Source organism: Ranitomeya imitator, chromosome 4 (assembly GCF_032444005.1).
Source record: "Ranitomeya imitator isolate aRanImi1 chromosome 4, aRanImi1.pri, whole genome shotgun sequence".
NCBI classification, from domain to species: Eukaryota; Metazoa; Chordata; class Amphibia; order Anura; family Dendrobatidae; genus Ranitomeya; species Ranitomeya imitator.
In genome coordinates this window covers 509,857,982-509,884,557 of record NC_091285.1, presented here as the reverse complement: position 1 = coordinate 509,884,557, position 26,576 = coordinate 509,857,982, and the positions used below count along the sequence as shown (strand labels likewise).

Genomic DNA, 26,576 nt, shown 5'->3' with positions numbered 1-26,576 from the left:
CGTGTTGGGGTTGCCATGGCTACAAACCCATAATCCAGTATTAGATTGGAACTCTATGTCGGTAACCAGCTGGGGTTGTCAGGGAGTACATGGTGATGTTCCATTTTTGTCTATTTCGTCATCCATTCCTTCTGACATCCCAGAGTTCTTGTCTGACTTTCAGGATGTATTTGAAGAGCCCAAGTCTGATGCCCTACCTCCGCATAGGAATTGTGATTGTGCTATCAATTTGATTCCTGGTAGTAAATTCCCTAAGGGTCGTTTATTTAATTTGTCCGTGCCTGAACACACCGCTATGCGCAGTTATGTGAAAGAATCCCTGGAGAAGGGACATATTCGCCCATCGTCATCACCATTGGGAGCAGGGTTCTTTTTTGTAGCCAAAAAGGATGGTTCGCTAAGACCGTGTATTGATTACCGCCTTCTTAATAAGATCACTGTTAAGTTTCAGTATCCCTTGCCATTGATATCTGACTTGTTTGCTCGGATTAAGGGGGCTAGTTGGTTTACTAAGATTGATCTTCGTGGTGCGTATAATCTGGTGAGAATCAGGCAGGGAGATGAATGGAAAACGGCATTTAATACGCCCGAGGGTCATTTTGAGTATCTGGTGATGCCGTTCGGACTTGCCAATGCTCCATCTGTTTTTCAGTCTTTTATGCATGACATTTTCCGTGAGTATCTGGATAAATTCCTGATTGTTTACTTGGATGACATTTTGATCTTCTCTGATGATTGGGAGTCTCATGTGAAGCAAGTCAGAATGGTTTTCCAGGTACTGCGTGCTAATTCCTTGTTCGTGAAGGGATCAAAGTGTCTCTTCGGTGTGCAGAAAGTTTCATTTTTGGGGTTCATCTTTTCCCCTTCTACTATCGAGATGGATCCGGTTAAGGTCCAGGCCATCCAGGATTGGACTCAGCCGACATCTCTGAAAAGTCTGCAGAAATTCCTGGGCTTTGCTAATTTTTATCGTCGCTTCATCTGTAATTTTTCTAGCATTGCCAGACCATTGACCGATTTGACCAAGAAGGGTGCTGATTTGGTTAATTGGTCTTCTGCTGCCGTGGAAGCTTTTCAGGAGTTGAAGCGTCGTTTTTGCTGTGCCCCTGTGTTGTGTCAACCAGATGTTTCTCTTCCGTTCCAGGTCGAGGTTGATGCTTCTGAGATTGGAGCAGGGGCGATTTTGTCACAGAGAGGTTCTGGTTGCTCAGTGTTGAAACCATGTGCTTTCTTTTCCAGGAAATTTTCTGCTGCTGAGCGTAATTATGATGTGGGCAACCGAGAGTTGCTGGCCATGAAGTGGGCATTCGAGGAGTGGCGTCATTGGCTTGAGGGAACTAAGCATCGCGTGGTGGTATTGACTGATCATAAGAATCTTACTTATCTCGAGTCTGCCAAGCGCTTGAATCCTAGACAGGCCCGTTGGTCGTTATTTTTTGCTCGTTTTGATGTTGTGATTTCGTACCTTCCGGGCTCTAAAAATGTGAAGGCGGATGCTCTGTCTAGGAGTTTTGTGCCCGACTCTCCGGGGTTATCTGAGCCGGCGAGTATCCTCAAGGAAGGAGTCATTGTGTCTGCCATCTCTCCTGATTTGCGGAGAGTGTTGCAGAAATTTCAGGCTAATAAACCTGATCGTTGTCCGGCCGAGAAACTGTTCGTCCCTGATAGGTGGACTAGTAAAGTTATCTCTGAACTTCATTGTTCGGTGCTGGCTGGTCATCCAGGAATCTTGGGTACCAGAGAGTTAGTGGCTAGATCCTTCTGGTGGCCATCTCTGTCATGGGATGTGCGTGCTTTTGTGCAGTCCTGTGGGATTTGTGCTAGGGCTAAGCCCTGCTGTTCACGTGCCAGTGGGTTGCTTTTGCCCTTGCCGGTCCCGAAGAGGCCTTGGACACATATTTCGATGGATTTCATTTCTGACCTTCCCGTTTCTCAAAAGATGTCGGTCATTTGGGTGGTCTGTGATCGCTTTTCTAAAATGGTCCATCTGGTGCCCTTGGTTAAATTGCCTTCCTCCTCTGATTTGGTGCCTTTGTTCTTCCAGCATGTGGTTCGTTTGCATGGCATTCCTGAGAATATTGTTTCTGACAGAGGTTCCCAGTTTGTCTCGAGGTTCTGGCGAGCCTTTTGTGGTAGGATGGGCATTGACCTATCTTTTTCCTCGGCCTTCCATCCTCAGACTAATGGCCAGACCGAAAGAACCAATCAGACCTTGGAAACATATCTGAGATGTTTTGTTTCTGCTGACCAGGATGATTGGGTGTCATTTTTGCCGTTGGCTGAGTTCGCCCTTAATAACCGGGCCAGCTCGGCTACCTTGGTCTCTCCATTTTTCTGCAATTCTGGGTTCCATCCTCGTTTCTCTTCAGGACAGGTTGAGTCTTCGGACTGTCCTGGTGTGGATTCTGTGGTGGATAGGTTGCAGCAAATCTGGACTCAGGTAGTGGACAATTTGATCTTGTCCCAGGAGAAGGCTCAGCATTTGGCTAATCGTAGACGCCGTGTGGGTCCCCGACTTCGTGTTGGGGATCTGGTTTGGTTATCTTCTCGTCATATTCCTATGAAGGTTTCCTCTCCTAAATTTAAACCTCGTTTTATTGGTCCGTATAGGATTTCTGAGATTCTCAATCCGGTGTCTTTTCGTCTGACCCTCCCAGACTCCTTTTCCATACATAATGTATTCCATAGGTCGTTGTTGAGAAGATACGTGGCACCTATGGTTCCATCTGTGGAGCCTCCTGCCCCTGTTTTGGTGGAGGGGGAATTGGAGTATATTGTGGAGAAAATTTTGGATTCTCGTGTCTCTAGACGGAAACTCCAGTATCTGGTCAAATGGAAGGGTTATGCTCAGGAGGATAATTCCTGGGTTTTTGCCTCTGATGTCCATGCCCCAGATCTTGTTCGTGCCTTTCATGTGGCTCATCCTGGTCGGCCTGGGGGTTCTGGTGAGGGTTCAGTGACCCCTCCTCAAGGGGGGGGGTACTGTTGTGAATTCTGTGGCTGAATTCACTCCTGTGGTCACAAGTGGTATTGCAGCCTCTGGGCTTCCTCCCTCAGGTGTTTTGGTGAGCTCGTTGGCTGCCTTGCTATTTAACTCCACCTGAGTCTGTCTTCCTTGCTCCTTGTCAATGTTCCAGTGTTGGATCTGAGCTACTGCATCTTTCCTGTGGCCTGCTGCTCTGCTAGATAAGTGTTACTTTGTTTTTGTTTCCGTTTTTTCTGTCCAGCTGTGCTATTCTCTTTTGCTGGAAGCTCTGAGACGCAAAGGGTGCACCACCGTGCCGTTAGTTCGGCACGGTGGGTCTTTTTGCCCCCCTTTGCGTGGTTCTGCTTTAGGGTTTTTTGTAGACTGCATAGTTCTCTTTGCTATCCTAGCTCTGTCTAGAATATCGGGCCTCACTTTGCTGAATCTATTTCATTCCTACGTTTTGTCTTTTCATCTTGCTAACAGTCATTATATGTGGGGGGCTGCCTATTCCTTTGGGGTATTTCTCTGAGGCAAGTCAGGCTTGTATTTCTATCCTCAGGCTAGTCAGCTCCTCAGGCAGTGCCGAGTTGCATAGGTAACATAGTAACATAGTAACATAGTTAGTAAGGCCGAAAAAAGACATTTGTCCATCCAGTTCAGCCTATATTCCATCATAATAAATCCCCAGATCTACGTCCTTCTACAGAACCTAATAATTGTATGATACAATATTGTTCTGCTCCAGGAAGACATCCAGGCCTCTCTTGAACCCCTCGACTGAGTTCGCCATCACCACCTCCTCAGGCAAGCAATTCCAGATTCTCACTGCCCTAACAGTAAAGAATCCTCTTCTATGTTGGTGGAAAAACCTTCTCTCCTCCAGACGCAAAGAATGCCCCCTTGTGCCCGTCACCTTCCTTGGTATAAACAGATCCTCAGCGAGATATTTGTATTGTCCCCTTATATACTTATACATGGTTATTAGATCGCCCCTCAGTCGTCTTTTTTCTAGACTAAATAATCCTAATTTCGCTAATCTATCTGGGTATTGTAGTTCTCCCATCCCCTTTATTAATTTTGTTGCCCTCCTTTGTACCCTCTCTAGTTCCATTATATCCTTCCTGAGCACCGGTGCCCAAAACTGGACACAGTACTCCATGTGCGGTCTAACTAGGGATTTGTACAGAGGCAGTATAATGCTCTCATCATGTGTATCCAGACCTCTTTTAATGCACCCCATGATCCTGTTTGCCTTGGCAGCTGCTGCCTGGCACTGGCTGCTCCAGGTAAGTTTATCATTAACTAGGATCCCCAAGTCCTTCTCCCTGTCAGATTTACCCAGTGGTTTCCCGTTCAGTGTGTAATGGTGATATTGATTCCCTCTTCCCATGTGTATAACCTTACATTTATCATTGTTAAACCTCATCTGCCACCTTTCAGCCCAAGCTTCCAACTTATCCAGATCCATCTGTAGCAGAATACTATCTTCTCTTGTATTAACTGCTTTACATAGTTTTGTATCATCTGCAAATATCGATATTTTACTGTGTAAACCTTCTACCAGATCATTAATGAATATGTTGAAGAGAACAGGTCCCAATACTGACCCCTGCGGTACCCCACTGGTCACAGCGACCCAGTTAGAGACTATACCATTTAAAACCACCCTCTGCTTTCTATCACTAAGCCAGTTACTAACCCATTTACACACATTTTCCCCCAGACCAAGCATTCTCATTTTGTGTACCAACCTCTTGTGCGGCACGGTATCAAACACTTTGGAAAAATCGAGATATACCACGTCCAATGACTCACCGTGGTCCAGTCTATAGCTTACCTCTTCATAAAAACTGATTAGATTGGTTTGACAGGAGCGATTTCTCATAAACCCATGCTGATATGGAGTTAAACAGTTATTCTCATTGAGATAATCCAGAATAACATCCCTCAGAAACCCTTCAAATATTTTACCAACAATAGAGGTTAGACTTACTGGCCTATAATTTCCAGGTTCACTTTTAGAGCCCTTTTTGAATATTGGCACCACATTTGCTATGCGCCAGTCCTGTGGAACAGACCCTGTCGCTATAGAGTCACTAAAAATAAGAAATAATGGTTTATCTATTACATTACTTAGTTCTCTTAGTACTCGTGGGTGTATGCCATCCGGACCCGGAGATTTATCTATTTTGATCTTATTTAGCCGGTTTCGCACCTCTTCTTGGGTTAGATTGGTGACCCTTAATATAGGGTTTTCATTGTTTCTTGGGATTTCGCCTAGCATTTCATTTTCCACCGTGAATACCGTGGAGAAGAAGGTGTTTAATATGTTAGCTTTTTCCTCGTCATCTACAACCATTCTTTCCTCACTATTTTTTAAGGGGCCTACATTTTCAGTTTTTATTCTTTTACTATTGATATAGTTGAAGAACAGTTTGGGATTAGTTTTACTCTCCTTAGCAATGTGCTTCTCTGTTTCCTTTTTGGCAGCTTTAATTAGTTTTTTAGATAAAGTATTTTTCTCCCTATAGTTTTTTAGAGCTTCAATGGTGCCATCCTGCTTTAGTAGTGCAAATGCTTTCTTTTTACTGTTAATTGCCTGTCTTACTTCTTTGTTTAGCCACATTGGGTTTTTCCTATTTCTAGTCCTTTTATTCCCACAAGGTATAAACCGCTTACACTGCCTATTTAGGATGTTCTTAAACATTTCCCATTTATTATCTGTATTCTCATTTCTGAGGATATTGTCCCAGTCTACCAGATTAAGGGCATCTCTAAGCTGTTCAAACTTTGCCTTCCTAAAGTTCAGTGTTTTTGTGACTCCCTGACAAGTCCCCCTAGTGAAAGACAGGTGAAACTGCACAATATTGTGGTCGCTATTTCCTAAATGCCCAACCACCTGCAGATTTGTTATTCTGTCAGGTCTATTAGATAGTATTAGGTCTAAAAGTGCTGCTCCTCTGGTTGGATTCTGCACCAATTGTGAAAGATAATTTTTCTTGGTTATTAGCAGAAACCTGTTGCCTTTATGGGTTTCACAGGTTTCTGTTTCCCAGTTAATATCCGGGTAGTTAAAGTCCCCCATAACCAGGACCTCATTATGGGTTGCAGCTTCATCTATCTGCTTTAGAAGTAGACTTTCCATGCTTTCTGTTATATTTGGAGGTTTGTAACAGACCCCAATGAGAATTTTGTTACCATTTTTCCCTCCAGGTAGTGTTAGGCGCAATCCACTGCTGCTTTTAGTTGTGTGAGGATAGGTTCAGGTATTGCAGTCTGCAGAGATTCCACGTCTCAGAGCTTGTTCTATTGTTTTTGGGTTATTGCCATATCACTGTATGTGCGCTGATTACTGCACACTGTGTTGCCTGATAGCACAGCATAACACAGGTGCCCTGATGCCCAGGCAGACCTGTGCATGAGTATAGGTACCTATTATTGAGCCCATTAGAGCCCACTGGACTTTGTTTGGTTCAGCCAGTGTGTGGCTCAAGATATTCCTTTGGTATTTTTCACCAGCATAGTATCATGCTGTAGCCATACTGAGATGTGTTGCATTGTCCTGCACTCTGAAATATACTTTTTGCTAAGGGGGTGCTGCCATGCAATTTGTCTATTTTAGACTTAACCAGGTCTTTTGTTACCGTATACCTGCCCTCCCACTGCCATCTCGCCATTTATGCACATAGTTGTATCTAATGCTGGTGTACAATGGGACCGTTACATTGAAACGCTGGAAGTATACTACTTTATATATATATTTTTTCCAGTGTTTTGTGGCTTTATATGGGATGTTATTGAGGGAGTACGGTATATAGGTTTTTTGTGCACCTTAGTTTTTCTCTACCCTACATCTTCCTTCATTTCTTTTTATTGCTCATTGTTTTCCCTCCTATAGCTGACTAGTTACATTAATAGGGATAGCAGGTGTCAGCCGTCGCGGAGTGGGGGCGCCAAAATATCTATCAGGGTGCCAACCTCCACTATCAGGAAGGGATAGTAGGTGAGTGTAGGGCTATCTGTGAGGAAAGGTGCACTTAGTGGATTCGTTTCTGTATTCCATTTTTCTGTGTTCACTGGGAAGTGGTATTTTTTTAGACTATTTCTAAATAAATATATTTGTTTTTAAAGGGATTATATGTTACACGGTTTTTGATTATCCCTTTTGTTTATTTGTTTTTTGGATGTTTTTTCTTACCCGTGGTATCAGTACAGAGACTGTGACCCCTGGTACCCACGGTATCAGTGCAGAGCCCCTGATTCCTGGTGAGAGACTTAACAGTGCAGAGCCCCTGATTCCTGGTGAGAGACTTAATAATAGACTGACCATCGTTTTCCCGGGATAGTCTGTGCTGTAAAAGCTAAAGACTCAGAGCCTGTGCATATCACATTAACTCCCGAAACCCCAGGAAGCGGGCTCCTAGAGACTACTTTGCCCACGGACAACAGAGGGACGACAAGTGCCTCTGTTTCTCGGCGCCTACGTTGGAGAAGACGACCCTTCAAGCAAGTCCTCATCAGACTGATAAGTGTTCTTTTCTCAAGAAATCCTGCTTACTTCTGTTACACTGTTTGACTCCCATATATTTGCACTGTTCATTGCTAGTTATATTCCATTGCTTCCTCCCTGTGAATAGAACCTGATTCCTGTTATTAAACCCCTCAACTGTTGGTCTGTCTGTTCCGTGGTGACACACTCAGTACCTGCATACTATTACATTTGGCGTAGTCGGCAGGATGTCACACGGTAGCGCAGAAAGGGCAGACCAAGCAGCTGGGGAAGTTCCCAGGTCTAGCATTTCCCTGGGAGCCATGTTGAATAACACTGGGGAACACAATTTTTTAGGAGTTAGGTCAGACAACTGTTCTTAACTAATTTTTGGATGCTGAATCCAGAAATGATCTCAGTTTTTCTCTATCACGTCAAGTTTAATGAACTACAGCATTGTTGTCTTCTCAAAAATATGTAAACTACTGTACCTAAAAAGTGTTTTGTTTTTTTAAATAGTACAAATAGGCATTTACGACGAGAGGAAGGAGGAGCAGACATGATCTGAAACAAAGGAAATATGTACATATGTAAATAAAACACTGAGATGGAAAGTTACAAGCTTTGAAAACTAACAAAGAAAAAAATCATAAAAGATATATAAATTACAACTAAGCGCCCAATGTAAAGAGAAAAGCTATCACAAATCCTATTTATTCCTACTATGATAAATTTTTTGTGTAAAGATATTGATAATTATGACGTATTGGGAGCTGCACACACCTCTCACCACACTGTCTCAGTTGTGACTACTCTTACAAGTTGCCACGTAGCTCTATATGAGTCGAATTGTAATCAGATAACAAGTCTTATTACAGATATCAGTGCAATTGTGCTTCTCTGGCAGGTAAGTTGTGGAGGAAAAACTTGACGTGCTAGAAAAAAACTGACTACATTTTTGGAATCAGCATGCCAATTTTAGTATAAATCAGCTCAAAAACCTAACTCGATTCTTTGGAATGCACTACCTAGGTTAATACGATTAATCCCCAATCCCCACAGTTTTAAGCGTGCCCTAAAAACTCATTTGTTCAGACTGGCCTACCGCCTCAATGCATTAACCTAACGATCCCTGTGTGGCCTATTTATAATTAAAAAAAAAAAAAAAAAAAAAAAAGGTTCCTCACATCATGTTCTCATACACTTTATGCAGTTAATAGCCCTCTGTGTCTGTACTGCTACATACTTAGGCAGGTAACTGGTTCATGCAGCTTTACATGAACACCTGAGCCTTACACTATAGCTGGTCCGAATAACTAAAGCAATTGTTACCATCCACCTCTCGTGTCTCCCCTTTTCCCCATAGTTTGTAAGCTTGCGAGCAGGGCCCTCACTCCTCTTGGTATCTATTTTGAACTGTGATTTCTGTTATGCTGTAATGTCTATTGTCTGTACAAGTCCCCTCTATAATTTGTAAAGCACTGCGGAATATGTTGGCGCTATATAAATAAAAATTATTATTATTATTATTATAACTCAACAGAAAGTTTTTTCAAATTGTTCCCCAGTGTAATTTGCCAAGGTTCACTGGAACAATGTAATGCTGTGGAGTTGGACAGAGCGTATCCGGGGAATGATGTGGATGCATCCCATGACACCAGCCCTGGAGGCAGAAATTGCATTGATGGCCCTGGAGGGGGAGGCGCGGGATTCTGTCAAGAATAGGTCCCCCGGGAGAGAGATACCCTGGACAAAGTGCTGCGCAAACTTGAGGAGACGCATGGCGACCCCACTGACGTAGGGGAACTTCGCATGCGACTGTTTCACCGGGTACAACGGGAGGGGGAGACCGTGACCCAATTCATGAACGCCCTACAAGAGCTTCACAATGCTATCAGATGAAAGGATGGTGTAGGGGTTGGGTCAGTTGATGTGGTGCTCAGAGATCAGCTGGTGACGGGACTGCGTGACGCAATGATGAAACAGGCACTCCGAGAGCACATGCCAGTAAAGCCAGACATGACTTTCTCTGAGGTTGGTAGTGAGGCGCGTGTGTGAAAACAAGAACAGGAAGTGATGGGGCTGGTGGGAAGGGTGCAGAGCGGGGAGGTAACCACCACCGCAGACAATATCCCGCAGTGGGTGGAGGACCTGAGAATGGAGATTAGACAGGTCCATGAAGAAATGGCGGCCTCCAGAAGAACTCAGGCAGAAGGGCCCGGCCCTCTGGTGCGAGACAGAGAAGCTGCCCTCCTAAGGGAGGGTGAAACTACCAGAAGGAGAAGCCCTCTTACATGCTACACTTGTGGAGAAGCCGGCCACATTGCTCAATGGTGTCCCCGGTGTAGCCGACCATCCCCGCGCCCTCCTTTAAACTAGGTGGCTCTGAGCTCGAGGGGCACCGCTCGGACCATGAAGAACAGAGGAGGAGTAGTAAAAGTCCCCACAGCCTTGTTTCCATGTGCCCTCTTGTCCGGGCACAAATCAATGGAAGAGCAGTGCGGTGCTTGATAGAGACCGGCTCACAAGTGACCACCATGCCTGAGAGAGATTTCCGCCATCACTTCACAGAGGCGCCACGGCCCGAATGGGGCCCTGTGATCAAACTTATGGTGGCCATCCTGGTCACAGGGGTGGTATGGATGAACATAGAGGTCTGCGGAAAAGACCTCAGGAGAAGAGGAGTGGTTCTGGTGGATGGAGAGGTAGCTAGAGACCATACCGTGACCCTGGGCATGAATGTGTTAAAAGACCTCGGAAGCCTGGTTTTCAACGAGTCCCCGGAACAGTTCCTGCAACAATGGAGTGACCAAACCCCCCAGAGAAGGGTCTATCAACAACTGATACGGACCACCCAGGTCCGGGAAGCGTACAGTGACGGAAAGGAACTCGGCAAAGTCGTCGCCCCCGCCTCAGTCAATCGAGTGTTGCCCCCTGGGCAGATGGTGCTTCCCCTGCCTATACGAGCCGGCATCCCGCTGGAAGGGGTCGAAGTCCAAATTGAGCCCAGCAGAGCCGACCAGCTGCCATCAGGAATATTGGTCGTGCCGTCCCTGGCTACCATGCGGGATGGAACTGTCCTTGTGCGCTGCATAAATTTGGGGGAGACAGATATAACTTTGCCCCCTAGAAGTGAAGTCGCCCAAGTCCTGGGCCTCCCAGACAAGTTGGTCCCAACTGAAGCGGTACAGCTGACCGCAAGGCCAGAAGATCCGTGGCTGGTGACCGTCAAAGCGGAGGGAGCTCCGGACCCCAGATTACTGCAAGAAGGGAGCCAGATACTGGAACGCATGAGGGCGGAGCTTTCAGAACTTACTCCGCAGCAGGTACCTCAGGTGGAAGCCATATAGGGGAAATTTCAGGAGGCGTTCGCCAAAGATGAAGATGACTTTGGACATACCACGGCCATCACTCATGAGATACCCACCGGGGATCCGGCACCAATCCGGGAATGGTACCACCAAATACCCCCACAGATGTACCAGGAGGTGAAGGGAATTATGTCAAGCATGCAGAAGAAGGGAGTTATACGCGAGAGTCAGAGCCCGTGGGCTGCCTCTATAGTCTTGGTGAGAAAGAAAGACGGGTCCTTGCGGTTCTGTGTGGACTATCGTGGCTCAACGCTTGCACAGGGCGGGACTTGTACCCACCGCCCAGAATAGAGGAGTCCCTGACGGCCCTAGGGAATGCCAGATATTTCTCCACGTTACACTTGGTCAGCGGCTACTGGCAGGTGCCCATGTCTGAGCAAGACCGAGCCAAGACTGCTTTCATCCTTCCGATGGGACTGTATGAGTTCGACCGGATGCCCTTCGGCCTAGCAAACGCCCAAGGAACATTTCAACGACTCATGGAGAGATGTCTGGGAGACCTGAACTTTGAAGCCACCTTGATATACTTGGATGATATCATCGTCTTTGCCCCCCCCACCTTTGAGGAGCATCTGCAGAGACTAGAGCAAGTTCTGAGTCGGCTACAGAAGTATGGCTTGAAAGTGAAACCCCAGAAATGTCACCTCTTCCGTACAGAGCTTGAATACTTGGGACACGTTGTATCCGCTGAGGGGGTGAGGCCTTCCCAGGAGAAGATCGCTGCGGTACAAGAATGGCCAACTCCAAAACTGTGAAAGATGTGCGTGCATTCCTGAGGATCACAGGATACTTCAGACGCTTCGTAAAAGACTTTTCCTGCCTTGCTGATCAACTCCTGGAGTTGTTGAGGGGAGTGCCCTCTTGCGCCAAAAACAGGAACATACAGTGGGGGAAGCGTCAGGAGGAGGCATTCTTGGCTTTGAAGAAGGCTCTGATGGAGGCCCCCATGCTGGCCTACGCTGACTTCACACAACCGTTCATCTTGCACACTGATGGGAGCCTACAGGGCCTCTGGGCCGTACTATCGCAGATGCAGGATGGGAAAGAGCGTGTCATCGCATACGCCAGTCAGTCTTTGCATGACTCGGAAAAGAATCCAGAAAACTACAGTTCGTTTAAGCTGGAGTTGTTGGCACTGCTGTGGGCAATGACTGAGAAGTTCGCGGAATATCTGGCTGGCTCAGAAGTTCATGTACGCACCGATAACAATCCATTGCCCCATCTCGAGAATGCCAAGTTAGGGGCCCTAGAACAACATTGGGTAGCCCGAATGACCAAGTTCCGATACAGAATTTCATATAAAAGAGGAGCTGAGACTGTTCATGTGGATGCCCTCTCCCGAGTAAACTATCGCAAACCAGCACCCAGCCAGGATGAAGAACTGGAAGATGTGGAGGTTCCAGGTTTTGGAGAGACTGCCAGGACGGGGGCAGTGACGCGAGAAATTGAACAGGAAGAGGCCTCTGTGAATTTGCTGGAGCAGCCCCGCGATGAGTGGGTCCGAGTGCAGCAGGACGATCCAGAGCTAGCTCAGTTGAAAAGGTAGGTTGTGTCTGAACAAATGCCCAATCGGCACGAGAGGAGGTCCATGTCACCTGAAGTACTGAAGATGCTACGCCAGTGGGAGAGGCTCCAGTTGCGGGATGGTATCCTGTACCGGAAGGTATTCCTGCAAACAGAACTCAGTCTTGTATGGCAGACGGTGATTCCCTCTCCTTGATAAATCAGGTGGCTAAGGAAGCACATGAGAAAGGAGCACACTTTGGGCCAGAAAAACTTTCCAGTGGTTACAGCACCTATTTTATCATCCCAACTTAAGGAACATTGTGGAGAAAGTATGTCAGCAATGCAGAAGCTGTGAGCTGGTCAAACCACCAGAACAACGAGCCCCCACAGAGACGGTGAGGTCTTCTGGCCCCATGGACCTACTGGCAATAGATTACTTGACAATTGGACCAGCACACCAAGGCTATGAGCATTGCTTAGTGATGATAGACCACCTTACTAAATTTGCCGTAGTGACGTCCACGCGGGACCAGACTGCCGAGTCTGCTGCTCACTCAATTTGCAAACACATCATACAGGTGTACGGGTGTCCCAAGCGCATCCATTCTGATCAAGGGGCCTGCTTCCTCAGAAGAGTGATGGAGGAGCTGCACCAGCTATACAAAATCGAAGTCCCGGATCATCCAATATCATCCACAGGGAATGGGGCTTGTGAAAGATTTAACCACACTCTGATTCAAATGCTGAGGACCCTGGAAGAGGACCAGAAGGCGAAGTGGACTGAGTCCGTCCCTGAATTGGTGTGGGCGTATAACAATCGGAAACACAGCACCACCGGATTCACCCCCTACTCTTTGTTCTTTGGCCGACCCAGGAAGGGATTGGCAGAGCTGGAGCTGGAACCCGAGCAGGACTACTCACGGACGGGGATGTACTCCTGGGTTCAAGAACATCGTCGTCGGCTGCGGACAATTCAATGTCTAGTGCAGAACGGGCTGCAAGAATTGGAGCATCCCCAGGTAGCTCCTCAAAAGGGGACAGCCCTGCGGCCTGGAGACCAAGTCTTAGTGAGGGAAAGCTCCCTCACAACAAACTAGAGCACCGGTGGGAGAAAAGGCCATACCGAGTGAAGCGGCGGCTTGGCAATGGGGGTCCCGTTTATGAGGTCCAGCCCAAAACGGAAGAGGGGACTCCCACCCACACACTGCACAGGAATATGTTGCGTCCCTGTTTGTCTCGAGATCCTGAATCAGTCCAATTGGCTCCAGCGCCCCCACCGGCTGCGCCAGTGATCAATGTAGATGTGGAAGACGAGGAAGACTCCCAATCTTTCCCAGGGAACCCAGAAACAGGGCTGGTGCCTGAAACTACCAACGTATCGGAGGAAACCTCGACTCCTCCCACAGCAGTTGACACCACCGCCCCTGCTGATTTGAGACGCTCTGAACGTTCAACAGCTGGTGTACCCCCTGTTCGCTACAATCAGGACGAGTTCATCTGGCAGCAGATTGTGCAAGGACTGGAAGATTGCCAACAAGAATTCCTGAAAATATCGCCCGTGGAATGGCGAGCAGAAAGAGGGGGGAATGTAAGGAGGTGAAGCACAAGAAGAGTCCAGGGCGGTTACCTTCTAGGCTCTGTGCCTGGAACCATTGAGCTGTGCTACAGGTTCCTCAGGGGGCAGACTTAGAGACTGGGAAAGGAAGGAAGCCGGGCAGAGAGCGGGAAAGGCACGCGCGCAAGGAACAGAGCAGCGTGAGCAACATAAGCAGCGGTCAGAGCAGGGTGCAGCTGCGCTCCGGGAGAGAGAGAGCTCCCAGTCAGCTGACAAATACAGGGAGATTGCCCAGAAAGACTGCATCTTGTGAGTACATTAAAGCGGACTCTGCTGTGACTGGAGAGGGGCGCTTTGAGACCCGTGTAGAGACATTGGCCCGTGTAGAGACTGTGACCCCCTGGTACCCGCGGTATCAGTACAGAGACTGTGACCCCTGGTACCCACGGTATCAGTTCAGAGCCCCTGATTCCTGGTGAGAGACTTAATAATAGACTGACCATCGTTTTCCCAGGATAGGCTGTGCTGTAAAAGCTAAAGACTCAGAGCCTGTGCATATCACATTAACTCCCGAAACCCCAGGCAGCGGGCTCCTAGAGACTACTTTGCCCACGGACAACAGAGGGACGACAAGTGGAGCTGTTTCTCGGCGCCTACGTTGGAGAAGACGACTCTTCAAGCAAGTCCTCATCAGACTGATAAGTGTTCTTTTCTCAAGAAATCCTGCTTACTTCTGTTACACTGTTTGACTCCCATATTTTTGCACTGTTTTATTGCTAGTTATATTCCATTGCTTTCTCCCTGTGAAGAAAACCTGATTCCGGTTATTAAACCCCTCAACTATTGGTCTGGTTGCTCCAAGGTGACACACTCAGTACCTGCATACTATTAGAAGTGCATGCAGTAAGAGTCTTAGCACCCTCTCTCCATGTATAGCAAGATGTACTGGAAATACCTGGGAGGCTTAGGTAAGAAGAGACCACTCACACCCTATCTGATCTGATACTGGAGATGCTATGCTGGAGTATCTGAAGAGGAATAACCTCTTGACCCAATACCAGCATGGGTTTACTAGGGACCGTTCCTGTCAGACTAATTTCATCAATTTCTATGAAGAGGTAAGTTCCGGACTGGACCAAGGGAACCCAGTGGACGTAGTTTATATGGATTTTTCAAAAGCTTTTGATACGGTGCCACACAAAAGGTTGATAAATAAAATGAGAATAATGGGGATAGGGGAAAATATGTGTAAGTGGGTTAAGAGCTGGCTCAGGGATAGGAAACAAAGGGTGGTTATTAATGGAGCACACTCGGACTGGGTCGCGGTTAGCAGTGGGGTACCACAGGGGTCAATATTGGCCCCTCTTCTTTTCAACATATTTATTAATGTTCTTGGGCAGCACGGTGGCTCAGTGGATAGCACTGCAGCCTTGCAGCGCTGGAGTCCTGGGTTCTAATCCCACCTTGGACAACATCTGCAAGGGGTTTCCTCTGGGCACTCTGGTTTCCTCCCACATTCCAAAGACATACTGATAGGGAATGTAGATTGTGAGCCCCATTGGGGACAGTGATGATAATGTGTGCAAAACTGTAAAGCGCTGCGAAATATGTTAGCACTATATAAAAATAAAGATTATTATTATTGTAGGGGGCATAGAGAGTAGAATTTCAATATTTGCAGATGACACTAAACTCTGCAGGGTAATCAATACAGAGGAGGACAATTTTATATTACAAGATGATTTATGTAAACTAGAAGCTTGGGCTGATAAATGGCAAATGAGCTTTAATGGGGATAAATGTAAGGTCATGCACTTGGGTAGAAGTAATAAGATGTATAACTATGTGCTTAATTCTAAAACTCTGGGAAAAACCGTCAATGAAAAAGACCTGGGAGTATGGGTGGATGACAAACTCATATTTAGTGGCCAGTGTCAGGCAGCTGCTACAAAGGCAAATAAAATAATGGGATGCATTAAAAGAGGCATAGATGCTCATGAGGAGAACATAATTTTACCTCTATACAAGTCACTAGTTCGACCACACTTAGAATACTGTGCACAGTTCTGGTCTCCGGTGTATAAGAAAGATATAGCTGAACTGGAGCAGGTGCAGAGAAGAGCGACCAAGGTTATTAGAGGACTGGGGGGTCTGCAATACCAAGATAGGTTATTACACTTGGGGCTATTTAGTTTGGAAAAACGAAGGCTAAGGGGTGATCTTATGTCAATGTATAAATATATGAGGGGACAGTACAAAGACCTTTCTGATGATCTTTTTAATCATAGACCTGAGACAGGGACAAGGGGGCATTCTCTACGTCTGGAAGAAAGAAGGTTTAAGCACAATAACAGACGCGGATTCTTTACTGTAAGAGCAGTGAGACTATTTATTATTATTATTATTATTTATTATTATAGCGCCATTTATTCCATGGCGCTTTACATGTGAGGAGGGGTATACATAATAAAACAAGTACAATAATCTTGAACAATACAAGTCACAACTGGTACAGGAGGAGAGAGGACCCTGCCCGCGAGGGCTCACAATCTACAAGGGATGGGTGAGGATACAGTAGGTGAGGGTAGAGCTGGCCGTGCAGCGGTTTGGTCAATCGGTGGTTACTGCAGGTTGTAGGCTTGTCCTACCAGACTATGGAACTCTCTGCCATATGATGTTGTAATGAGTGATTCATTACTTAAATTTAAGAGGGGACTGGATACCTTTCTTGAAAAGTATAATTATACAGGTTATATATACTAGATTCCTTGTTAGGGTGTTGATCCAGGGAACTAGTTTGATTTCCGTATGTGGAGTCGGGAAGGAATTTTTTTCCCCGTATGGAGCTTACTCTTTGCCACATGGTTTTTTTTGCCTTCTTCTGGATCAACATGTTAGGGCATGTTAGTTTAGGCTATGGGTTGAACTAGATGGACTTAAAGTCTTCCTTCAACCTTAATAACTAGGGTTGAGCGACCTTGACTTTTTTAGGGTCGAGCCGGGTTTCGCGAAACCCGACTATCTCAAAAGTCGAGTCGAGTGAAATCGGCCGATTATGGCGAAAAGTCGAGGATCGACCGAAACACGAAACCCAATGCAAAGCCAATGGGAATTTTTTTTTTTTTTTTTTTTTCTCTCTCTCTCTCTCTCTCTCTCTCTCAACTGAAAAGCTGGTGTTACACAGTGCAAATCGCTACAGCGCACAAGCGACAACATGGCGATAGGCGTCCACGCCCCTAAGACCTATGTCATCACTCTGCCCACGCCCCTTCATTGGCTGAAAAAAATGGCGCCAAGCGCGTCATACGAAACGCGACTTTGGCGCGAAAGTCGCGTACCGCATGGCCGACCCCACACAGGGATCGGGTCGGGTTTCATGAAACCCGACTTTGCCAAAAGTCGGCGACTTTTGAAAATGAACAATCCGTTTCGCTCAACCCTATTAATAACTATGCAACTATGTATATATACCAGGGGTGTAGAGGTAAGAAGAGTCTGCTCACACTGCTGTCCACCTTGTCTCTCCTCTTATACTGAAGATACCAGGAATGCTTAGAAAAGAAGAGGACGCTCAAAATGAGGTTCAACTTGTCCTTCTGATGGAATATTGGAAATACCGAAGGCATCGAAGGTAAAAAGAGGTCGCTCATACTGCTGTCCATCCGGTCTATCTGATCTGATACTGGAGATACTATGAATGCTGAGGTAAGAAGAGGCCGTTCACACTACTACTAATCACCTTATCTTGATGATCTAATACTGGAGATACCAGGTGTGCTGAGGTAAGAAGAGGCCGCTGACACTGTGGTCCATCTTATGTTTCTGATCTAATACTGAAGATACTAAGGGTGCTGAGGTAAAAGGAAGCTGCCCACACTTCTGTCCATCCCGTCTGATCTAATATTGGAAGTACCAGGAGTGCTGAGGTAAAAAGAAGCAGCTCTTTCTGCTGTCCACCTTGTCTTTCTGATCAAATACTGGAGATACTAAGGGTGATGCTGTAAAAGGTGGCTGCCCACATTGCTGTCATAGAATCATAGAATGTTAGAGTTGGAAGGGACCTCAGGGTCATTGTGTCCAACTCCCTGCTCAATGCAGGATTCACTAAATTATCTCATACACGTACTGTCCTTTCATACATTTATACATAAAATAAGATCACCCCTTAGCCTTCGTTTTTCCAAACTAAATAACCCCAAGTGTAATAACCTATCTTGGTATTGCAGAACCCAAAGTGCTCTAATAACCTTGGTCGCTCTTCTCTGCACCCACTCTAGTTCAGCTATGTCTTTCCTGTAGACTTCTGTACATGTATTTTTTTTTGTTCTTCTTGTCCAGATGTAGAATCTTGCATTTTCCCTCTTAAATACCATTCTATTAGTAGCTGCCCATTGTTCAAGCTTACCTAGATCCTTCTGAATCCTTCCTCTGTCTTCTCTAAGGCTACTTTCACGCTAGCGTTGTTTTGAATATGTCGCAATGCGTCGTTTAGGGGAAAAAAACGCATCCTGCAAAGTTGTTTGCAGGATGCGTTTTTGCCCCATAGAGTAACATTACTGACGCATTGCGATGTATTGACACATGTCACAACCGTCGTGCGATGGTTGCGCCGTGTTTTGGCGGACCGCCGGGAGCAAAAACGTTAAATGTAACGTTTTTTGCTGCCGGCGGACCGCTTTTTCTGACCGCGCATGCGCGGCCGGAACTGTGCCCCCACCTCCCCGCACCTCACAATGGGGCAGCCGATGCGCCAGAGAAATGCATCCGCTGCCTCCGTTGTGCAGCGCATCAAACGCTAGCGTCGGAATCTCGGCCCGACGCATTGCGACGGGCCGAATCCGACGCTGGTGTGAAAGTAGCCTAAGCTTTGCATGTTCTGCAAATCTGATCAGTATACCTTCAGTTCCCTTATCTAGATCATTTATAAAAATGTTGAACAACACTGGGGTCAAGACACCCTATCTGATCTAATACTGGAGATGTCATGGTTCTTAGGAATGAAGAGGCTGCTCGCACTGCTGTCTTTCTGAATGCTGAGTAGCTACTGTGATCTATGGGTAGTGTGACATTATGTGGTATAGGACATCTGCATGACAGCAGCAGAGGAGCTTCCTACTGCACATACTCACAGGTACCTGCCCTTTTAACATAAAACAGGTTTCTCCACTTTATTAAGCCGGCAGCTATTTCAAATCTATGATTACCTCCTGAGTAGTGTTGAGCATTCCGATACCGCAAGTATCGGGTATCGGCCGATACTTGCGGTATCGGAATTCCGATACCGAGATCCGATATTTTTGTGATATCGGGTATCGGTATCGGAAGTGTAAAATAAAGAATTAAAATAAAAAATATTGTTATATTCACCTCTCCGGCGGCCCCTGGACATCAGCGGGAGGATCCGGCGTCCGGCACGGCTTCTTTCTTCAAAATGCGCGCCTTCAGGACCTGTGGAATGACGTCCCGGCTTCTGATTGGTCGCGTGCCGCCCATGTGACCGCCACGCGACCAATCAGAAGCCGCGACGTCATTCCTCAGCTAAAGTCCTAGAATGAGCGCCTTCTAGGACCTGAGGAATGACGTCGCGGCTTCTGATTGGTCGCGTGGCGGTCACATGGGCGGCACGCGACCAATCAGAAGCCGGGACGTCATTCCACAGGTCCTGAAGGCGCGCATTTTGAAGAAAGAAGCCGTGCCGGACGCCGGATCCTCCCGCTGATGTCCAGGGGCCGCCGGAGAGGTGAATATAACAATATTTTTTATTTTAATTCTTTATTTTACACTTTAATATGGATCCCAGGGCCTGAAGGAGAGTTTCCTCTCCTTCAGACCCTGGGATCCATGAGGATACATTCCGATACTTGATGTCCCATTGACTTGTATTGGTATCGGATATCGGTATCGGCGATATCCGATATTTTTCGGGTATCGGCCGATACTATCCGATACCGATACTTTCAAGTATCGGACGGTATCGCTCAACACTACTCCTGAGACAAATGTGTCAATTGCTAATTAAAGGTATTTAAAATTGTATTTATGACATTTATTTTAGTTTTCTTTTCCCAGAGAACTCCTTTAATCCTATTTATTTAATTAATAAATTCTAAGCAAGTTTTAATAAATTGAAAATAGGCCTAATACCTGTATACCAAGGCTGTTAAAGGGTTTGTTCAGAAGTGTGATACTTATTTCCTTGTCCATAGCATAGGTCTTCAATATCAGATCTGTGGGAGGGCTGACATTGGTCAGCTCCAATGGCGGATAGATGTAAACAGCATATAAAGCCAGAACACCACAGGTCGGTACGCTGTGTAGTGGTCACTTCCAGGTACTGCGTCTTCTTTTTAAAAACGAATAGAATTTGAACTGCAGTAACTGGAAATGAAAACTACAACAGTGTATGAAGCCATGCCGTTTTGTCTCTGAACACTCTTTACAAGCATCAACATCCAGAGCCAATAACAGCTGATCAGTGGGTGGGGTTGTCAGGAGTCTTATCATGCAAACAGGTAAATTATTATTATTATTATTTATTATAGCGCCATTTATTCCATGGCGCTTTACATGTGAGGAGGGGTATACATAATAAAAACAGGTACAATAATCTTGAAGAATACAAGTCACAACTGGTACAGGAGGAGAGAGGAAATAATATATCATTCCTGGACAACCCCTTTAATTCCATCATTCTGGTCCCCCAAAAGGAGGTTCTTCATACACTACATATCGTTAATATCACAGGTGATACAACCACTGCTCTGTGTTACAGGGCTGCACACCAACTCCTCTTTTCCTCCCTTCAGCTCTGTAATTATTGGCTGGAGCTGCACTCTCTACTCGTTTTCAGCTATTTCCATCTGCTGAAGATAGTGAAAATGCTTGTGCACTAACACAAGATCCATGATAGGGTAGAGAAATACATTGCGATCACTTATGAGAGTTCAATGGATTTTATCTGATTTTAACTCTGATATAATCACACAACATTTACACCAGTAAAAAGCACTGCAAATCTTACAGATTCATGGACTTGAGACTTACTAATCAAAATCTTACCATTTTTCCAATCATGAAAACATACGGCCCAGCATCTTGACTCACATTTAATATGTCTAATAACTTTACGAACCAAAATATTGTGTTCAGACAGTATATTAATCTTCCGGCAACAAACACTAAGTCTTCAGAAGATTCATTTGTGACATTTCTGGAACCAAATCTCAAAGAAAAACCGACAAAGAAAGTCAATATTCCCAGGAATTCATTAACATTGAAGTAGCTGCGAAGCCATACTTTTAGCTTCTGAGTACTTTTCCCAGCTTCTGAAATAAAAACCTGGAACACAGAAAGTACAAGAATGCTTTTTATTTGTGTGGGAAAAAAGAAATATAATGAGTAAATTGTATTATATTACATTTAAGTGCATATAATGCAAGTGTATTTTCTAAATGGAAAAACTATAGAACAGATTGAGAAAGATAAAACAACATTTCCACTGTGCTAGACAGTGAGCAATGTGGGAGATATAGTAATTCTTTAACTTCCAGATTTCTGGTGTAAAGCTCCAGAGTGTCATGGCTTCCCTTTATAGCTTTGACTGAATGATCCCAGTGATATAGAATTGGAATCTGTGGTTTCTTTTATGTTTGTGCTGCTTTGAAACAAAAAATAATACTGTATGGAACTTTTAAAGGAACCCGTGACAAAGAGGTTGTCCACTACTTTATCATTGATCACCTATCCTTTCCATTGCTTCGTCTACCGTCATTTCATTTACCTAGTAAATGCTGTACATGGTATTGTTTAATTGACGTGAATAAGATAATGCTGCTGCTACTAAGTAGACATTGTGCAAGTAAATGGACCTGCAAAACACAAAGTGTCCCCGTCTCATCAAACATCTGATCATCTGGGACAACAGGGATGCTAAAAGCCTTACCAATGAGTATTGTGATCCAAGAAAACTCCCCTAAATTAGTTTACAAGTCAATAAAGCATTTTAGAATGACAGTAATTTAAAAGTTTTTTTGCAACGTACTCACCTCCCGTATTCTTTCCACAGCAGTGGTGACTATAAAAGATAACACAATCCATTCTTGAACAGAAGGCATGCTTTCCATTTTAACCAGGACCACATAGGTGTAGAGCATTAAAAATGCCAGGTATGCCAGCTAAAACAAAAGAAGCAAACCTCAAAAAGTTATCAATAAATATTATATGAAATGTATTGTATAGTCGTTCCTTGTAACAAACTTTGACAAGCCTTACAGTATCAGCATTTTCTTGCCCGAACATTTGCGGTTGAAATAAGGCTTTTATGGGCTATACACTTTTTGTGAAGTGTTGGATTTACAGTTTGCTTTTTTAAGTTTGATGAGTGTGAGAGTCAGCTGGGTAGTGTGTTTCAAAGTATGAAGATGAAAGGGAGAAATCTTTGGAAGATGATGGGGGATCTTGTAAGGATTAGACAAGCAGACAGTGAGTTTTTTTGGTACTTACCATAAAATCACTTCCTTGTAGTCTTTATTGGGGGACACAGAAATCATGAGTGAAGTCTGCTTTCACCTGGAGGTTGTCAGTAATAATACACATTAAAAAAAAGTTGGCTCCTCCCCGGTAGATTACGCCTAGTCTACCGGCAACAAGCGAGAAAGCAGTTCGAAAAGCAACAGACCAAAAAGAAAGAACAACCACTTCGAGAAAAAAGCAACATAAATGCACATTTGAATGGGTAAATAATGGAAGGTTCACTGTCACCCAATGAAGGCTAGAGATATTATGGTAAGTACTAGTGATGAGCGAGTGTATTCGTTGCTCGGGTTTTCCCAAGCACGCTCGGGTGGTCTCCGATTATTTGTAATTGCTCGGAGATTTAGTTTTTGTTGACTCAGCTGCATGATTTATGGCTGCTAGCCAGCCTCAGTACATGTGGGGGTTGCCTGGTTGCTAGGGAATCCCCACATGTATTCAAGCTGTCTATCAACTGTAAATCATGCAGCTGAGGCAAGGAAAATGAAATCTCTGAGCAACCCAGGCAACGAGTACACACGCTCATCTAAATATTCTCATTTCTTGGGTGGGACTTATTAAAGTAGTTCCTGGGGTGGGGAATAACAATAATAATAACAATGTTACCACAGGAAGAATATTCATTACTCAGCTAACTACCCAAGCAACTACTGCTTGCAAGAACTTCCTACCAAGATTTGTGTTTGCTGATGCAAAGGTATGTACTCTGGAAAACCTAGAAAAAGTATGGACTGATGAGGAAATAGCCACCCTACAGTGCCTGGTGACATATGTCCAAGGAGGCTCCAACAGATTGGGTAGCGTGAGCCGAAACCCTGAAAGTACGGTAAGTGCTCTGGCCTTAACCACGTCAAGCTTGTGCCAAGCTCTCCAGAAGGATGGGGGGTCTAAGGAAAGAAGCAGAGAAGTATAATGTCCTTATTGAGGTGAAAAAAAAAACCACCGTACGAAGCAGAGAAGGACTAAGTAAAGAATAAGGAATGGAGAGTGGCAGGAGAGGGCAGCCAGCTCTGAAACCTGCCTGATAGAGATTCTTGCTATAAGGAATGCCACCTTACAGAAATAGGCCCCTTTCACATATCAGTTTTTTGCCATCAGTCGCAATCCGTCGAATTTTGAAAAAAATGGACCCGTCGAAGATTGTGAAAAACTGATGCGACGGATCCGTTTTTTCGATGGATCCGACTAGGGGGGCTGGCTAAAGCATCCTAAAAAAATCGGAGCATGCTCAGTTAAAAAAACGGAATTCATAGCCGAATTCCATCATTTGACGGATCCAGCGCCCATAGGCGTCCTTTCTAACAAATGACGGACGGCGATGGATCCGTCGCTGTCCATTTTTTGGATGAAGACAAAAAACGTTACTTTGTCTGTTGTCTCCGGCTGCCGGACAGGCAATTTTAAACGGATCAGGCAAATGATGGATGAAACGTGAGGCCATCCGTTGCTGATACAAGTCTATGAGAAAAAACGGATCCAGCGGCATCAGTTACTGGATCCGTTTTTTTCAAAATTTGATGGATTGCAACTGATGGCAAAAAACTCATGTGTGAATGGGGCCATAGCCAGAATGGTGAGAAATTCCTGATCATCTCAAATGGCAGGTACTGAAGATCGTTGAAAAGAAGATTAAGATACCAAGGATCCAAGTGGGGTAGGTACTGTGCTCTTCAGTGGGCCACCAACTGAAGAAAAGTCTTGACCTGAGGATTGAAAGCCAGATCCCTTTGGGATAGAACAGGAGATGTGGAAACCTGGCCTTTGAAGGAACAAAAATCCAATCCCAACAGCTTTGACTGCATAAAGAAGGAAAGAGCTGTAAAGGATAAAGACATAGGAGCAAAGTCATTGAACTCACATCAACCAAATAAAGCCCTTCTAAATGTAATGGTCTATAGATAACAATGAGGGCTTTTGTGCCTCGATCATAGTCTGAATAATTGGATCAGAAAGGTCTGATTCAACAGCCAAGCTGTTAAATTGAGCCACCGTGAATTCTGATGGAAGAGCAGAAACCATATGAAAGTAGATCTGGACAGTCCAAGAAGCTCCACGAGGTGTCTGTGAGGAGGTTGATCACTTCCACGTATCATTACTTTCAAGGCCAGTCTGGAACGATGAAGATGACGGAAACCCTCTCTGTCGTGATCTTCATGAGGAGACTGGGTAGGAGGGGCAGTGATGGAAACCCATAAGGCAGGGAGAAATGTGACCAAGGGATTGCCAAAGCATCGGACATAATTACCAGAGAGTCCTAATACCTGTCCACTAACCTTGGAATCAAAGACGACAAATCTGACTGATGAACTCCAGATGAAGTGACCACTCTCCTGTGGATAGCCCCTCATAGCTTGAAAATTCCACTGCCCAATTGTCCATTCCTGCTCTGTCTATCACTGAAATCTACTGCACTCTGCTCTCTGCCAAATCCAAATCTCTACCAAGGCTAATCAACTTAGAGTTCCTCACAAATGCTTGATGTATGCCAACAATCTGGCATTGTCCGACTGGATCCAGACAGGCAGATCAGAAAGAAAGTGCTGCCAAAGAAGAAGAGACCCGCCCTCCTGCTTCTTCCAACAACCTTGAACGGAAAACTGTGTGAAAACTACTCCCCAGCTGAGTAGGATGGTGTCCATTGTCAGAATCTTCCACTGATACTACAGAGATGAAGTCCGGCAACAATCAAGAGACTGGTGGACAAGAAAAGATAGATGGACCAACAGATCCAAGGAGACAACAACCCTGTATCAACAAGAAGGAAGTGCACTATGCAAGGGTCTAGAATGAAGATGAGCAAATGTAATTGCCTCAAAGCTTGCCAACAACTTGCCCAGGATGCTCCTGCAGAAGCAGAGGAGGTTTCTCAATGGCAATCTCAGGTAATGGATGAAGAGCCGATCTCTTATCTTCAGGGAGAAAAATACCTTAGCCTGAGCTGCTTCAAACAACATCTCAAGAAAACATAGACGTTGTGCCAAGATCAGAGAGGACTTCTACCACTTGAGAATCCACTTGAAGCCTGAGTTCTGTAGAGTCTCTAGGTTTTCCACGTGGGAAGAAAACTTGATGAAAACATCATCCAGGTAAGTGATAATAACGACCCCACTGGTTTGAAAATGAGCTATAACTGTTGCCATCCAAAGGGAACAACCAGAAATGGAAAAATATCCTGTTTGACCACAAAGTGGAGAAACCTTTGGTGAGTGTAATAGATGGAAATGTTGAAGTAGGCATCCCGAATATCCACTGAAGGCAGAAATTCCCAGGGAGGGACAGTGCGAAGAGACTCCATCTTGAAGTGACGCAGTTGGATCACATTGTTAAGTAACCTTAGGTTTAGGATGTGCCGAACTAACTCTAAAGCATTTCCTAGGCAGAACCGGGACAATGACTTCTGCCTGGAGTAGGGAGTCCTAGGAGGATGAGACCTGAAGAAACTGTCATTTGGAAGATTAGTGAATGCTATCCCGTAACCAGAGGAACCGACTTCTATGAGGGAAGCAACCTTGCTGATTGGCTGGTGAAGGATGGAGATGTGACCTAGTGAGACAGTAAGCTAAATTAGAGTCCCAGACATGCCAAATATCCAGGGGCACTGTGGGCTGCACAGGAAAGACTGGAAAGGGAATGGTGCGGCCCCCTAACCATGGAGCCGGAGGGACCCGCATTCGGTTGGAGGGATGTTATGAACAGGTGATTCAGAACCACAATGGACCTAGTGGTTAAGAGCACACAAAGTGACCTGATAGTTACCAACATAGGACGAGCTCTGAGACGTGGGAACTCTGCTGACCGCAATCCCTAATCCTATAATACCACACTAGAGGTAGCCGTGGATTGCTCCTAACGCTCCCTATGCAACTCGGCACAGCCTGAGAAACTAGCTAGCCCTGAAGATAGAAAAATAAGCCTACCTAGCCTCAGAGAAATTCCCCAAAGGAAAAGGCAGCCCCCCACATATAATGACTGTGAGTAAGATGAAAATACAAACACAGAGATGAAATAGATTTTAGCAAAGTGAGGCCCGACTTACTGAATAGACCGAGGATAGAAAAGATAGCTTTGCGGTCAGCACAAAAACCTACAAACAACCACGCAGAGGAGGCAAAAAGACCCTCCGCACCGACTAACGGTACGGAGGTGCTCCCTCTG

At 45.4% G+C, this 26,576-nt stretch overlaps 1 pseudogene; it reads right to left on the bottom strand.

The window, feature by feature from the left end:
• The window catches only part of LOC138674576 (transient receptor potential cation channel subfamily M member 7-like), a 240,306-nt pseudogene that overhangs the window by 85,394 nt on the left and 128,336 nt on the right, over nucleotides 1-26,576 (bottom strand).